Source organism: Lathamus discolor, chromosome 3 (genome assembly GCF_037157495.1).
Source record: "Lathamus discolor isolate bLatDis1 chromosome 3, bLatDis1.hap1, whole genome shotgun sequence".
Classification (NCBI taxonomy): domain Eukaryota; kingdom Metazoa; phylum Chordata; class Aves; order Psittaciformes; family Psittacidae; genus Lathamus; species Lathamus discolor.
Genome location: NC_088886.1, coordinates 48,712,562 through 48,727,694, shown reverse-complemented (window position 1 = coordinate 48,727,694; position 15,133 = coordinate 48,712,562). Strand labels below are relative to the sequence as shown.

Sequence of the window (15,133 nt, the reverse complement as noted above, 5' to 3'; positions counted from 1 at the left end):
CTATTGCCCACTTGCTTCAGACAACTTAATCACAAGAGTCAAAGTACAAAGGAAAAGATGAAGAAAATGTGCAAACAATGATCTACATGTTCACAGCTGTCAGCATAGTTTTCAAATAGTCCCATAATGGGACTTCTCAGTTTGAAAAGTACAATCTGTCTGACTTGCAAGTTTGCCACTGAACAAAAATTTGTTAATGCCGGGAAAGGAAAGTGTGGGAATTGAAAGTCACTCATCATTGTATCACTTTACCACAGACTAAACGGAGATAAAAGATTCTGTACAGGCCATAGTTTCCAGTATACCAGCCTTTCTATTAACTTCTCATATTGGATCTTACAAGATGCTTACTTACAAAATGATTATTTCCTATTCCCAGGGAAAAACCTACAATATTTTCCAAGTTATTTTTACCATTGAGTAAAATTATTCTAATTCCACCCCAAGAACATCATTAGTCAAGCACTGTTACCCTCTATAAAGATTTTATTATAGGTTTATGTAGTTTTACATTTATGGGGTTTTTTTAGATAGTTTTATTGGCATCTTGGAAACATGGTGGAATGGCTCCTATGCCTGGAGTGTTGGAATGGAAAGTTAGAGGCTCTTTAGGAAAGACAGGTCAGGCAGACAGGGAAGGGGAGTAGCTCCAACTTGGAGCAGATTGCCCTGGAAAGCATACTAAGGCACATGAAAAACCACAAGGTAGTTGGTGACAGCCAACATGGCATCACTAAGGGGAAATCTTGTCTGACCTATTTGGTGGTCTTCTATGATGGGCCTACAGAACTAATGGATAGGGGCAAACCAGTTGACGTCACCTACCTGGACTTGTGCAACGCATTCAACACTGTCCCAGATGACATCCTTGTCTCTAAACTAGAGAGAGACATAAATATAGATGGATTGCTTGGTGGCAAAATTATATAGTACAGATATTTCACACAATTCATGTACACAAGATATTTGATGACATTCAGTAACATTCCTCCTCTCAGAAACTAATCATGTAATGATTTTCCTTAATATTAACAGCTTCCATACTATCCAGAATTGATCCTGAGTCAGGATAATGGTGAAGAACATTAACTTGAATAGTTTAAGAGCAGTTATTCTATAACCTGTCTACCCGCAACCCTTATGATTATATAGTATACTGACGCTGAGTCATGTTTTAGTGAAACAGCAGAAAACATATATCCTGAGTTTTAAGCATCTTGTTTTACTGCAAACATGAAAAGTTTTGAGGTTTAAATCTGTATGTGCCTGTTCATGTTTAATACTGTGCATAATCATCTACAGAAAAATGGTTTTGCAATGAACACCTGCATGGCTCACCTCTTTCCATAGAAAGAGGCAGTATTGGAACAGGAAAGCATAAGATAATTTTTTCACTTCCCTGAAGTACTTTAGAATGTAATTTAGGCTAATTCTTATGCTGCCATTGACAAAATGCTCATGTAGATGATAATGTCAACAGAAACAAATTCAGTGTTCAAATCAGCTGAAGACTTTTATTTTCTGTCATTTCATATCACCAATTCAAATATTCGCATCCCCAAAGTAGCATAACAATTATAGCCCTTCATGAAAATTCAGAAATCTACACATTCTACTTGGAACAAAGGTCATCATGTGGAGGGAAAAATGTGCTGTAATGCAAGAAAACACACTTTTTAAAGTAAATTGTTGCCTTTTTTATATTCTTTGTAAATTGCAGAATCTATTTTGAAATAGGAAATGGACAACAGGTGATTATGAATTGCTGTAAAAAAAGAAAAAGTAATTTCCTTCTTTATTGATCCAAGTTTTAGGTGGGAAAAAGTCAAAGGATTCAAAGGCAAGTAAGTCTGATGCATTTGATTTTCTCAATAGCGAAGTTGCAGACACTTTAGAAGCACCAACTTTTGTCGGAGTTGCTTATACTGCTTTTGAGAACAGAATTTAAGGTTCTAATTCACCTAAAAAGTCAGTTTATTTACTGCCATGCCTGAATTTGATTTCCACCACATAACAAAAGAATTTATACCCTTCCAATTCTATTGATTTCTTCCAAAACAAATTAAAACCTTAGACTCTTTTTAGCTTCACCAAAGAACTTAATTAGCACACACTTAAAGCGTGCATATTTATGGAAATACAGCAAACATTCTGCTGCAGTTCATCTGTTTATTCCTCTGTACTTTTTCCATGATGCTCCCTACTGACGTTTTATCCTCAAAGAAAGGGGTCACCCAGAGTCTTCAATTTTAATAATATCTCAGGTAACTATAAACATCTTTGGACCTTAGCTTTTCTTCACCCATTTCCAATGGTTACAAATCATCACATATCAATATCTAAGTAAATAATTTACTTCCTGCAGAGTTACACCAATCTCGAGAAAAAAACAACAAAAAACAAAACAAAAAAAAAAAAGAATTAAGAATCATCTGTGTCATCTACTCATATTTTGGTTGATTCCAAGAAAAGAGCATTCAGAGTTCCAGGTAATAGAATACATTAGTTACAAACAGAAAAGACAAAAGCAATGGTTACTTAGCTATAAATGAAATAGAGCAGGCGTACAACTGGTCACAGAGCCTTCCCCAACATGCCTAAGAACACACTGTCTTAGCATGTCTTTGTTTACAAACAACAGCCTTAAAGAATGCTGAGGTCTGAAAGCATACAGTAAGCCAGTCAAGAACTAAAGCATGCTATGAATCACTGTACTTTCAAGTTCAGGTCACCCAGCCGGTGTGCCTTTAAACATAACATTTTTCAGAAAAGATTAAAACACCCATTTCTATTCCTCAATAGTCTTTGGAACATGTAATTCTGCTCTAAAACTGGGAGAACAAAATTCACTTAACAGTGCTCACACAGCACAAGAATTGAAACTGCAATTTCAGGGAGAATTATTTTACTCCCTTTAGCTCTTCTCAGACAGCAATAGCTGTTTGACTGTCTTCACTAGCAATTGGGTGGATCTCCCACACAATTTCACAACAAAACAAAAAGTACAATTAAAGATAACAGATCTGTAACAAGGAAATCTACATATCACCTAGCTTGCCAGCAAGAACATAGAAACACTGAATCATCAGACAATGCTAGCAATTGTAACGATAGCCCCAGTCCTTTATTTTCAGATTTTCTTTCTTTCCTTCAAGACATATAACACATAAGAATAAATCATTATCTTTCCCCTTATTTCTGATGCTATTTTGTGTATCTACATGGACCTTCATAGTGAAATAGCAGCAATTTTTAACCTTTAGAAACATGAGTACACATATATTTTGACTTCCTCTGAAATCACTGTAGCATATCACCATAGCTAGCTTTACAAGAACAGTTCCACTTGTTTAATAGTCCCTGTGAGTTAATAAACATATCTTTAATGTTCAGTGACTACATTAGATAAGTAGTAATTAAACCCACCTTGCAATAACCACATTTAAAACACATTTATTTAAGACAATAGGAAAATAGAACAGGTCTGGGAATATACACTACTACTCTCAAACTGAGAAAATTCAAACCTTTTTTGGTTATGGTAAGTATGCTGCAGAAATACTAAGTTAATGATCTGTTTCGATAGCAATATAATACCACATATTCTGTATCATTGCTCCTATTACCACTTCCTCTTGCTTCAGCTGCCCACCACTGTCCCAACACTTCAGCCAACAGGTTGTAGGAGATTAAGTTTCTTTTAAAGGTAACACAGCACATATAAGACGGCAGTTTAAGAAATCTGCAACTGTGTGCACTGTGCAACTGTGTCTAGAGCCTCACTTTTCTGCTTCATCCCAGCACTGGTGCCAAGCAGCAGGCCACAAATGTAAACAAAGCATCTCCTTTCATGCATTTAAAAAAGATCAACGGATGGAGATTTTCTGCGTGCATTAAAACAGCATGAAAAGCATTCTGTCCCATCAAGTGTAACATCACTAGAACCCCGTCAAAGTAGTCATTTGGTATCTTACTCAAACTTCTCATAAAAAAAAAAACCATTGATTTTAAATCCTACATATGGGCAATAATGAAATTGCACAAAGATTAAGGTTTTTCATTTCTTCAATCTAAAAAAAAGGCATCAAGACTGTGCAAGAATTTTTAAACTAAGATGACATTCTCAATATTACCAATTACAGTCACAATAGTAAACTACCACCAAGAATTCGGTTAAAAGGAAAAATCACTTCCAAAAGACAAACCACCATGACTGTCAACAAAAGGTTTCCATTAATACTCCATTTTATTTAAGCTATTGCAATTCCAGAATGAGAATGTCTTGATGAATTTTCAACTGAACAGTACATTTTTCAAGATCAGCTACTTCCATATACGGGTAGTGTGATTAATATTTAAATCTATGTTTGGCATTTTTATGGTAGTCCCCACCAATGTTATGATCTATTGCACTCTAGATGGCTGTGATATAGCTAGAAAATGTCAGCAGTTGGCAGCAGTATCAATAGCAGTGATGAACTTGTATCAGAAGAGTTACTGAGTTTCTATATTCCAAGACTAAGAAATGCTCATGTTTTCTAGCTCTAGACTTAGGTTTTTACCTCTAAATTGCTTTCCGGATATATTAAAAAAATAAACACACATATTCTTAAAGTTCCTGGAATGAAAGAAAACAACATAAGAATCACTTAGCAACAATCTAAATTTGAACCCTGAAGCACATAGTTTTTATTTTGTTTTATAGCAAGATGAAGATTCTAAAGACTTTTAGCATTAAACATTATGAACTCCAAAAATGAGCAGCCTAACACACCCAAACAAAGCAGGCTTTGAAAGTGTTTTGAGTGATTCCAGTGGGATGCTCTGGACTTAACCAGACTACATGAGACCAACACAAAGTCTTTTCTGTTTATATTTTTCTTTTAAAGGCCTGCAATCCTAATTCTCTCAGTTGTCTGATGAAAAGATAACTAATGGGAGAAGTTTCACAAACAAGGGTTTTGGCAGCTTTGCCACTGTAGGAATGGTCTTCTCCTACCTGCAGTTACAGATTCTGTACCATTGTCCCTCCTTACCTTGTGCCAATAAAACTGTTTGTAAGGCTGAACTGAGAATCAAACAGGTCTGGTTAAAATAAAGAGACTATTCTTCACCCTCATAGATGTCCTAATTCAGTCCCTGCCAGTTCTGCACAAACACTTGTTTTAGTATACCTGTAAAACAACACACTGAACGACAGAGGCAGGAACCAACAGGCTAAGATGGGAACTCTGCAAACCAGAACTGCTATGTGACAAAACAGCATCCTTGCTATATTAGCTTCCCTTGCCAAGGCTAACTATCTAGTTATGAACTGTTCAAGAAGGAATGAAAAGGCTTTATGCTAAATTCTTCTTTAATTAGAATACAATGAAGGGAAAATAATGATTAGTGGTTAAAGGCTTTATAAGTCTTAAAAGAATTACTGTCAACAGCTGCTCCCTACCAGGATTAAAATTCATCTCTAAAATTTAATAGTTACATGATCAGTTGTCACGGTACAGTTTCCTCGCCCAACAGACAACTGTAAACTTTACTTCATAAATGGGGAGAGACATTTAGACAGCAATTACCGTACCACAAGCAAAGGTTTTGGGCTGATCCAGGACTGGAAATTGCAACCAGTTACGTACATACAAGGCATGATCAATGTAAGGATGAAGGACATAAAGCGATAAATTTCAAGCTATTAAGCAGCCAGGCAAAGAATAAGGCTTTTTATTTCACCTGTGGTAATGAAATAGTAATTTGTTACAGCAAAATACTGCATCCAGATCTTTCCCTGGTGTCTTGGTAGTTCTTTCTCATCATCAGTGATTGGAATATTTTAAAAAAAGCATGATCAAAAGACAAATGTGTATTCCACAGTAGCAGTAAGGCAAGATAGTCTGCAGAATGAAACAATGACATACTAGTACAGTCAAGAAAGCAAGTTACATTTTTAAACATAGGTTTCTGCTGATGATTTTTTCCCCACATCAGAACATATTCCTGATAGAGCATAAAAGTAATGTCAGCTAAGGGATGTCACTATTCAAAAGCAGAATTCTTCATTTTTACAAATGGAGACAGTTGAACAGCATATAATGAATCTACAATGTTGAATCACTCTGAGAAAGTCTAGGGCCTCTTAATAAGTTCCTAATTCTATCTGTGACTTAACACATACAAGGTTGGTGGCAACTGAATTGCATAAACTACGATCTGTGAAAGGATGTTTTAGTCCAAAGTAAATCAGTGCTATGCTAGATTGAACTTAGGTTCTATACAAGAAAAGTCGTAATAACCACCATCTCCTCATGCAATGCATGAAGGCAGATAAAAGAAATAAGCAGCAGTAGGGACTCACTGAGCAGCCTGAGTAGGACAGTCAAAGCAGGTTACTTGGACTTACTCAGTAGGACTATGACTGGTTCAGTGCCAATGGAGTAAAGGTGCTATGTGAAATCACAAAACATAATAAAACCAGAAAAGATAAGATTTACCTTATTTTCTGACTGAAATGTTCATGTCAGTAAGGGAAAATGGGGGAGGGTTGTGCTTATCTCCCCAGAAGCATCAGAGACTAAGAGAATAGATAATTAACCGTCTTCAAAAACAGACTGGGAGATCAAAGATGGAATGGAGAAGAGTAGAGGATAACCCAAGAGTGGTACTGAAAGCTATTATATGGAATAGGGTCCAACTTTGCTCACATCTCACCCTGGCTCCCACACTTGTAAAGTGAAGTGAGTTTTCCCTCTCTTTTTCTGAGTGATAATAATCTGAAAACCAGGCTAAAAAACAACTTCACGTTTTCTTACCTTTATTTTTTTCACAGCTCTTGTCATATTGTCTTGATAGCAGTCCAGAGCAGCTATTTCATGACACAGAAATTGTATCTAGTACTGGTACAATGAATAAAGGCAGAAGGAAATTCACCGAAGTAGACTGATGATAGAACCCTCAGGCAAACACAAGCTGCTACTAAAAAAGTCATACTAATGGCTGCACAGAGCTTTTCCTGCAGTGCAACTGTGCACATCTGACTAGAAGCAACGGTATGTATCTCAGCTTGTAGGAGAAAGTAAAACAGTAAGTAGGAGGAATAAGTAATCAATGCTGTTTCTTCAAGCATTGATTATAGCATTCACATCTACAGAGAAAAAAATCTGACATAAAAGAGAATCCCCATCCCTATCATGCCTCTACAAATAAACAGCAACACTTAAGAAGGCTCAGTTTTCTTTACAGATGTTAAAATGATCTCTCTGTGTGTTAGTACAAGTGTACGAATAAATGTTCTGATTCTGTAGTTTACAGTCAGCATCTCCCAGAGTTTGTAAGCCTCCTGTAAGTCAATACTGACTCTCTTGGCTATAGAACCAATCCCAGAATTAAAACCTCAAAATCTTTAATTTAAAAACAAACAAACAAAGAAAACACAACTTTTTTTCGTTTCTTTTTTTTTTTTTTTTTAATGGAAAAAGATATGGCAGTGCGAAGGCAATTTAGGTTGACATAAGTGCATTACTCACATTAAAAAACCAAACTATAACAAGATCTATGTGCCATCAGTAATCCCTATTTTTCTGCACTTGTTGCTGGACAGTGTTGTTATACACACTACAAAACATAAAATAAGGGCATACTGCTGAAGAGCAGCAGGAATACCGCTAGAGCAGCTCAAGAATCAGCTAGGAAACAAGCTGTGAAACTTTCTAAAATCTCAAATGTCAAACCACCAGCATTTTCTCTGTTAACTGCAAGTGTATATTCAACCCAAAACAAAGAAATAAAAGATTACAGACTCTATAACTGCTCTGTGGTTCATTTCAGGGTTTTTTTCCTCTTTTCTTTCTTAAAGACAGAAATAGTTATCAATATGTCTATGACATGAACAATATCCTCTTATGGAAACAGTGTTTTATACTACATAAACTGGAAGACTAAAGGGAAAGAATGGGGATTCCATCTGCTAGCATCTGGAGAATCAGCTTCTAATAAACCATGTTTGCCTGACTCCTAATATTTATTGCTTTTCGCTATAGTCCAGAGCCCATTTCTTTGACAATAAATCATTTTCTTGCAATGTATTACTCAAACTAGATGATCTAATGATAACCTCTGCCCTTAAACATAAAAAGTAAGTCCATGAAAAAGATCTGACATTTCTTATAAATAGTATTTTTATTTAATTTAAAACTTCCTGTTTCAACATTCAATACTAATTTTCCAGTTGCAAGACCAGACAAGGAAGTATTTATCTACCTTTTTCAGAGACCCTGAATTTACACACAGGCAAAATATTACGAAGGGAGATCTTAATAAGGGGAAAAAAAAAAAAAATCAGCTGAAGAATTTATGGATGTCCTGGATTTAGCAGCAGCAGTCATTTTTTTCTCCTTCTTAGAAGCTGGTGCAGTGCTGTGGTTTTGACTTTCGGCCTGTGAACAGAGCTGATAACACCAATGATTTTAGTTACTGCTCAAATGTTTAGACTGGCCATAGGACTTTGTGAGTCTCATGCTCTTCCAGGGAGGAGGGGAAGCCGGGAGGAAGTAGAGACAGGACACCTGACCCAAACTAGCCAAAGAGGTATTCCATACCACAGCATGTCATGCCTAGGGAGGTAACTGGGGGTTACCCGGAAGGGCACTCTCTTCTCTCTCGGGCTCATTCCGGCAGGTGGTATCGTATTCTCTTCCCTTGTTATTTCTCTTATCATTATTATTATTGGTGGTAGCAGTAGTGATTTATGTTATACCTTAGTTACTCTTCTTATCTTAATCTGTGGGAGTTACATTCTTTCGATTCTCCTCCCCATCCCTCCGGGAGCAGGGGCAGGAGACCACAACAATGGAAAAGTAGTTTTGTTCAAGTAACATTTTGGGTAAATGAAAATATTTTTATTTCATAATTAAAGACATATAAAGGTACAAATGCAGGAGTGTAGGGGACAGACTAAAACTACTAGCAGTTTTACTACTTCTCCATAATTTTCCAAATAATTTCCTTATGGAGGTGATCACAGAAGCCTTTTAATTAAACAGCCAGTACATATCTGAAAATATTCACAAAGTTTATCTTATTACTTAGGTTAGGGCCTATTGGAATGCTAAGGAAACATTTTCTGGCTTTAGTTGCCTGAAGACTGTGTCAATAGTTATTACATAACACAAAGAGCACTAAAGACATACCACCTTTTACTGAATTCTTGTGCTCTTCCCCTCTTGCCAAATTTCAATTTATCAAGCACTTAGCAATTAAAGGTCAACACTTTATAGATTTTATCTAAAGGTCATATAAAGGTCATAATACTTTGTGTGTGTGTGTGTGCGTGTGTGAACACTTGCTGGATAACTTCCTTCCTCAAAATGGCTTTCAAACTTTTCCCTTCAAAATTATAAAGGCTAGTATTTCCATGAATATATTCCTCTGTTACATAGAGCTCAACTGGCATAAATTTACATAGTTCTACTCACATGCTCCACTATTTGCTACAGTTTATATTAGATCTAAAAATTAAATTCTCTGTGCATGTATAAAAATACAAAGCACCACTTAGCACACTGGTAATGACAATGATTAAATACTAGAGGGATATATAGCAGAACTCCTATTGTTTTGGAATATGCCCCTTCAATTACCCACAGTTAATTAAATTTAGGGTATGATAATCCTGTTTACCTTAGCAGCACCAATCTCGTACATGAGTATGTACGCTGCAAACAGTCAGTACCTATAGCACTACATGTATTAATTTCTTTTTGATGCATAAGCACTATGTATTCCTTCCCAGTTTCATACTGAATAAACAACTAAAAAACTATTTAGTCAAGTAATGAGTTCAACAAATGTTCTTATCCCTGATCATGTTAATTGGGTGCTCACAAATGGAAGAATATTTGTTTCAACACATTAACAAAAATTAAATCTAATCCAGCACTGACAAAGGAAGTTTTATGGGATTTGGTGCTAATGAGTCCAAATTTATGACTTGGTCTACTTTTTTGTGTATGTATTCAAACAGACACGGTACACTACAAAGATAGCAGGCAGACACCGGCAGAGACAGAAAGTAACAAAGTGATACCAGTCAGCCTGGCAGCAGAGGTATCAGCGTTCCGCTTACAAAAAAACAAACCCAAAACAAAAAACCAAACCAGAAATCAGCAAGTTAACGACAAAGTTACAAGAGCTTTATACCCTTGGAATACGTGGGTAGTAGATTAACAAAAGCAAAATGCAGGTTCTTAAGAACATACAGTTGAATAATTCTTGGATTTGCATAGCATAATGACTACACAGCGACTATAAATGTACACAGATGAGCATATGCAGATAACAGTTTTGCACACAGAAGTTTCTGTAAGACTTAGCTGACAGAAAACTACATTACAGAAAGATTAAAATAAATTTATATATTTCTTTGTGCAATTTGTTATATAGGAGTTTGACAAGAGGGTTGTTTAGGTTTTTAAATATAGACGGGTAGTTCCTGAAGCCTGGAAAACCTTGAGTTTACTGATCACAGGTCAACAGTTACTCTTTCCCCAAGTGATCATAACTTGCTTGGTTTCTACTCCAACTATCTCAAGAGCAACAAAGAAATTTTTTTTTTTTTTTTTCTTAAAAGAAGTTTTCCAAAGCTAGAGGCTGTTGCCAGCAAGAACATTGTCAGGCTTTAATTGCTCCCTAAATATTATTAAATTAAGCTTGTTTTCTGCAACAGTTGTTCCTGTCTCCATAGTAAATGGCAGTGGGTTATTAAAAAATAATGTAACTGGAACAGGTAGATAAAAACCTCCTTAAAATCTCTCATCAAGCATCATGAATATGTCAGATGGTGTTCACCAGATACCATCACATGTTCATTTTATTTTAACCAAAAAAAAGTAAATCCAGGATTTACATTAAAATCCCTCATTCGGGAGGACAGAACTTTTTAAAGGTCTACATATTTCTCCTAAATGCCTAGCAACTTTGTATGTAGGAATCTTATTTGTTTGCTCAAGTTTGAGCACCTTTCAGATATCTGAATATTTTGTTCCAATAGTCTTAGAACTATTATATAACATTCAAAAAGTTATTGGATGCTGTGCTGTCTATACTAAGGACAAGCAGCCCAATTTTGGTCTAGAACATCTTTTCCATGATGGGGCTATTGCTTTTTTGACCATAACCTACAGAAACGAGCAGAGCAAAACCTGAAACATAAATACAGCCTATTTCTATATCCCTAACTCCCAAAGAGAGGTAACAAAATACTGTTCATTCAGTGCAAGTTCAAAGACATTCACACTATCTTTTTTTCTGAAAATAGAGAATGGACAAGTACTACATTTCACTCCATAAGGTCAGTGAACAGGATCAAGTGACTTATAGTATAGTTAAATAGCTCAAAGAGCACAAATGCAATGTATAGACAAGAAATAGAACTCTTTTTAGGAACCAGTAACATTTGTAGAAATTAGCTGCTTCTCTGAAAATTTATTCAAGCTGCCCTCCTTAATAAAATCTTCTGTTACGGCTAGGTCAAAGGATTACAGTAAAGAGGGCCACTGCTTTTGCTGTATATGCTTTTTGCTCTTGTACACACTGCACAAATGCAAGCACACCCATATTACGATGCAATAGTCATCTGGACTTTGCCTTCATAGCTGACGTTAAAGTCAATAGCAGCACAGAAATATCTAAAACATTTAATTGTTGTATCTGTACATCTGTCTCCTTTCGTCATTGCTAATAGCAGAGGAAAGATTACACTAACACATCATGACAAGAAAACACCTAAGTAATGAAAACAACACAATTACCTTCTCTATTGAATACTGAAAACCAATAACCTGAATAAAGGTTATCAAGCTTGGGGAAAAAAAGAAGCCTTTGATAATACAGTTAGGGGCTGTTCTATAACATATGGAGCATACATTATGCATATGCAAGAGCCATGAATTCCTGTCCTGTATGACTAGACAATCACCTTATACTGAATCTAAAGTATGCAACTATGTGGAACCAGTATAGCTATCTCAGAAAAAAATACAATGCTACTCACAGAGAAATATATTTATCTGCTCTACAGAACATATGAAAGCATAGGATCTTATTTTGGGAGCAGCCTCACTTAGCTAATTATACCACTGGAAGTCACTTTTGTTACAGAAAAATAAAACAGTAGACAAGCTCTTTGAGAAACAGGATGCCAAACAGTTTTTTAAACAGATTCTCTACTTGCCTTTTCTGTTTTGCCCACGTTCTTGGTCATCTGGAACAGAAATCTACCCATGCAGCAACTTCACATCTGCTCACAGAACTCTGAAAACACTGAACATCATGAACAATTCCATTAAATTAATGAAATGGACAATACGCTTAAAATTAAGCCCATGCTTCAAGTGTTCTGATGAGCTAGATCTTCATTCAAAGCCCATAAAATCCAATGAGAGTTTTCACTTTCATTCCAGCAAGTTTGGGCTTCAAAATGCTTTGGATTTTAAATGCTCTCGTCAACTAGTTTTGAATCTTTCCTGACAACACAGATGTACATTTTATCTTTGTTCATGTTTCTTGATTTAGCTTTTGTTTACCAAAAATTTCAGGTTGAATAATTACATTCAACATTTATGGCAGGAATTCCCACTGGAAATGCAAAGTTAAATCTCTGATACAGTTTTGTTTTCTTTCTATAAAGAAATTAAACAAAACAAGAAAAGCCCCAAACCAACCCTGAAATACAGTATCGTCATTATCTCTGAACTGGCAAACACTCAAGCTTAGCGTTACCCAATTTAATATTGGACCTCTTTGTACATGATAAATTCAAGCCATTCTCCCTCAAACAGACCTCCTGAATAATGAAAATTGCCTGTCAAATGTTTACAGTCTGTTGCATTAACTCTTAATCGTAATATTAACCATTTTTTTCCAGCTTTCTGAAGACTAATGATGCTTCCCTTAAAAATAGGGATTGCCTTAACATTTCTTTCCATATGTTGGCTTTAAAACTGCTGCCTGAGTCCAGTAAAGACAAAAAGAGACAAAGCACCTCCCCCTGTTTTCACTTCTCTGCTCTGAATGGGGTACTGAAACACCAGTCTTGAATCAAACCATTTTTTATCTTCTTCTTGCAATTAAACAAAATGAATCTGTCATACTAGCCTGTCTCACAAATAGAGTCTTAATTAGATAAAAGCTATTCACCAGTACAGGAGTACCCTTTGTAAGCTGACTGGCCATAGATTCTCGTATTTATGATGCTGTTACACTTAGAATCATAGAATAGTTAGGGTTGGAAAGGACCTTAAGATCATCTAGTTCCAATCCCCCTGCCATGGGCAGGGACACCTCACACTAAGCCATGTTACCCAAGACTCTGTCCAGCCTGGCCTTGAACACCACCAGGGATGGAGCATTCACAACTTCCTTGAGCACCACTTAACACCATAAACCAAAAAAAAAAAAAAAAAAAAAAAAAAAAGCTTTCTAGTATATAATGTCTTATGCTTTTAAAGATACATACAGCCTTTTTTTCTGATTTAATTTCAACTGTTGCAATACCTGTAAGTAACATCAAAAGAACCCAATTGTTTATTACATGTTGTTAATATAAACTCCTAAGCCACAAAATTAAAAAGAAAAAGAAAAAAAAAAGAAAAAAATATTTTCTAACCAGATCATCTCCATTGTGTTACTATTCGGAATAAGCATTCTTTTCCAAGGAGACTGTTTTTCAGATACTGTGGTACTTAATATTATTCTATCAAAAGTTTCCAATGGGGATGGCAGACTCAGATATATTAATGTAAATTGATAAAGAAAATAGATTGTATAAAATAATAGACAAGTACACATTTAAAATATATAAAACAAACATATAAAAATACAGAATGAATATAAACCAGATTCAATAAATACTTGCATAAAATCATAATGGAAATTGATAAAAGATAAAGATTGGTTCCTGACCATTTGTACTCTAATCACATAGTGCTTTTAAGAGCAGTTTTGGTCTCAGTCTACAAGAATGCTGCCAAATAGAACACAGGTAATTAAGTTCTTCCTAAAGTTCCCCTTTCATTCAGCTAGTCAAACTGATTTTTATTTCCTTTACATTTTCCAATATTGCTGAAACAAAACTGATGCTTCCTTCCACGTGTGTCATGTTTGAATTGCTATGTTCTTGTACCTGTACTTGCACCACAAATTGCAAGCCTTCTGCAGATGTGAAAAGCCTGCTAACTGCAAATAATAATCAGCCTCTTACTTCTACCTGAATAAATGAACAAGTCTAAGTGCATCTCTGTGACAGACATGTGGTTCGCCGCTTGGATGAAGCTTGGATTTGAGGCTCCCTGCATCACTTTTTCCACTGTTCCTGTCCACACTGTGGCTACCCTTATTTCTGCCACTAAAGCCACAACTCTATTATTTTTTTTTTATCTCATTGCTCTTTCTTATTAAATCAGAGCTTATGGCAAAAACATTTAACAGTCCCATTGTCTATGCTGCCCTGCAAAAATAAAGCAACCACATAAATCCACTCAATACTGCTAATAACACATACATATTTTAAAAGGATTAAATATAAACAAGGTTGCAGGCTGGGTCTGCTGATATTCTGGACCACAGCTTTTAAACAGAAGAGTTAACATTGCTCCTTATAAATAAAATCCCACAATGACACATCAGAGAAATGAAAAGGCAGCCATGTTCCTGTTGAATGTCAAGAAGTTTGAGACACAAATCTTATCTTCAAAGTCTCACTTGAGCTCATACAGCCCCAGTCAAGTGCTTTGTATCCATTTAAGCCACATTTTGTCTAATGATACTGTAGCATTACTACATGCTAAGCAGAATATCATAATTCTTTCTACAAACATGCCCTTAAATAAGATCTACTTGTTTAGTAAAACCCCAACAGTTTCTCCACCGAAACATTAAATTTTCCACATGACCACAGCTGAAATCCTCTACTGTGTAAATTCTCCATCTCTGGGAAACTTATCCACAAGATCAATCAAGATTTAAAAAAAAATAAAAATCAAAAAAAATCCTCCCATGTGTTTACAACTGATTTATTTTTTGACTTATGCTGAAAGGAGAAATTTTTTTTATGATAACCTAAAAACAATTCTAACTTTGTCATTAT

At 35.6% G+C, this 15,133-nt stretch overlaps 1 long non-coding RNA gene across 1 annotated transcript in view; it reads right to left on the bottom strand.

Annotated features, from left to right (window-relative positions):
- The window catches only part of LOC136010977 (uncharacterized), a 57,851-nt gene that overhangs the window by 30,905 nt on the left and 11,813 nt on the right, over nucleotides 1–15,133 (bottom strand). The window contains exon 2 of the long non-coding RNA XR_010611120.1: nucleotides 826–879. This is a non-coding gene — a long non-coding RNA (uncharacterized LOC136010977). The remainder of the gene's footprint in view (nucleotides 1–825; nucleotides 880–15,133) is intronic.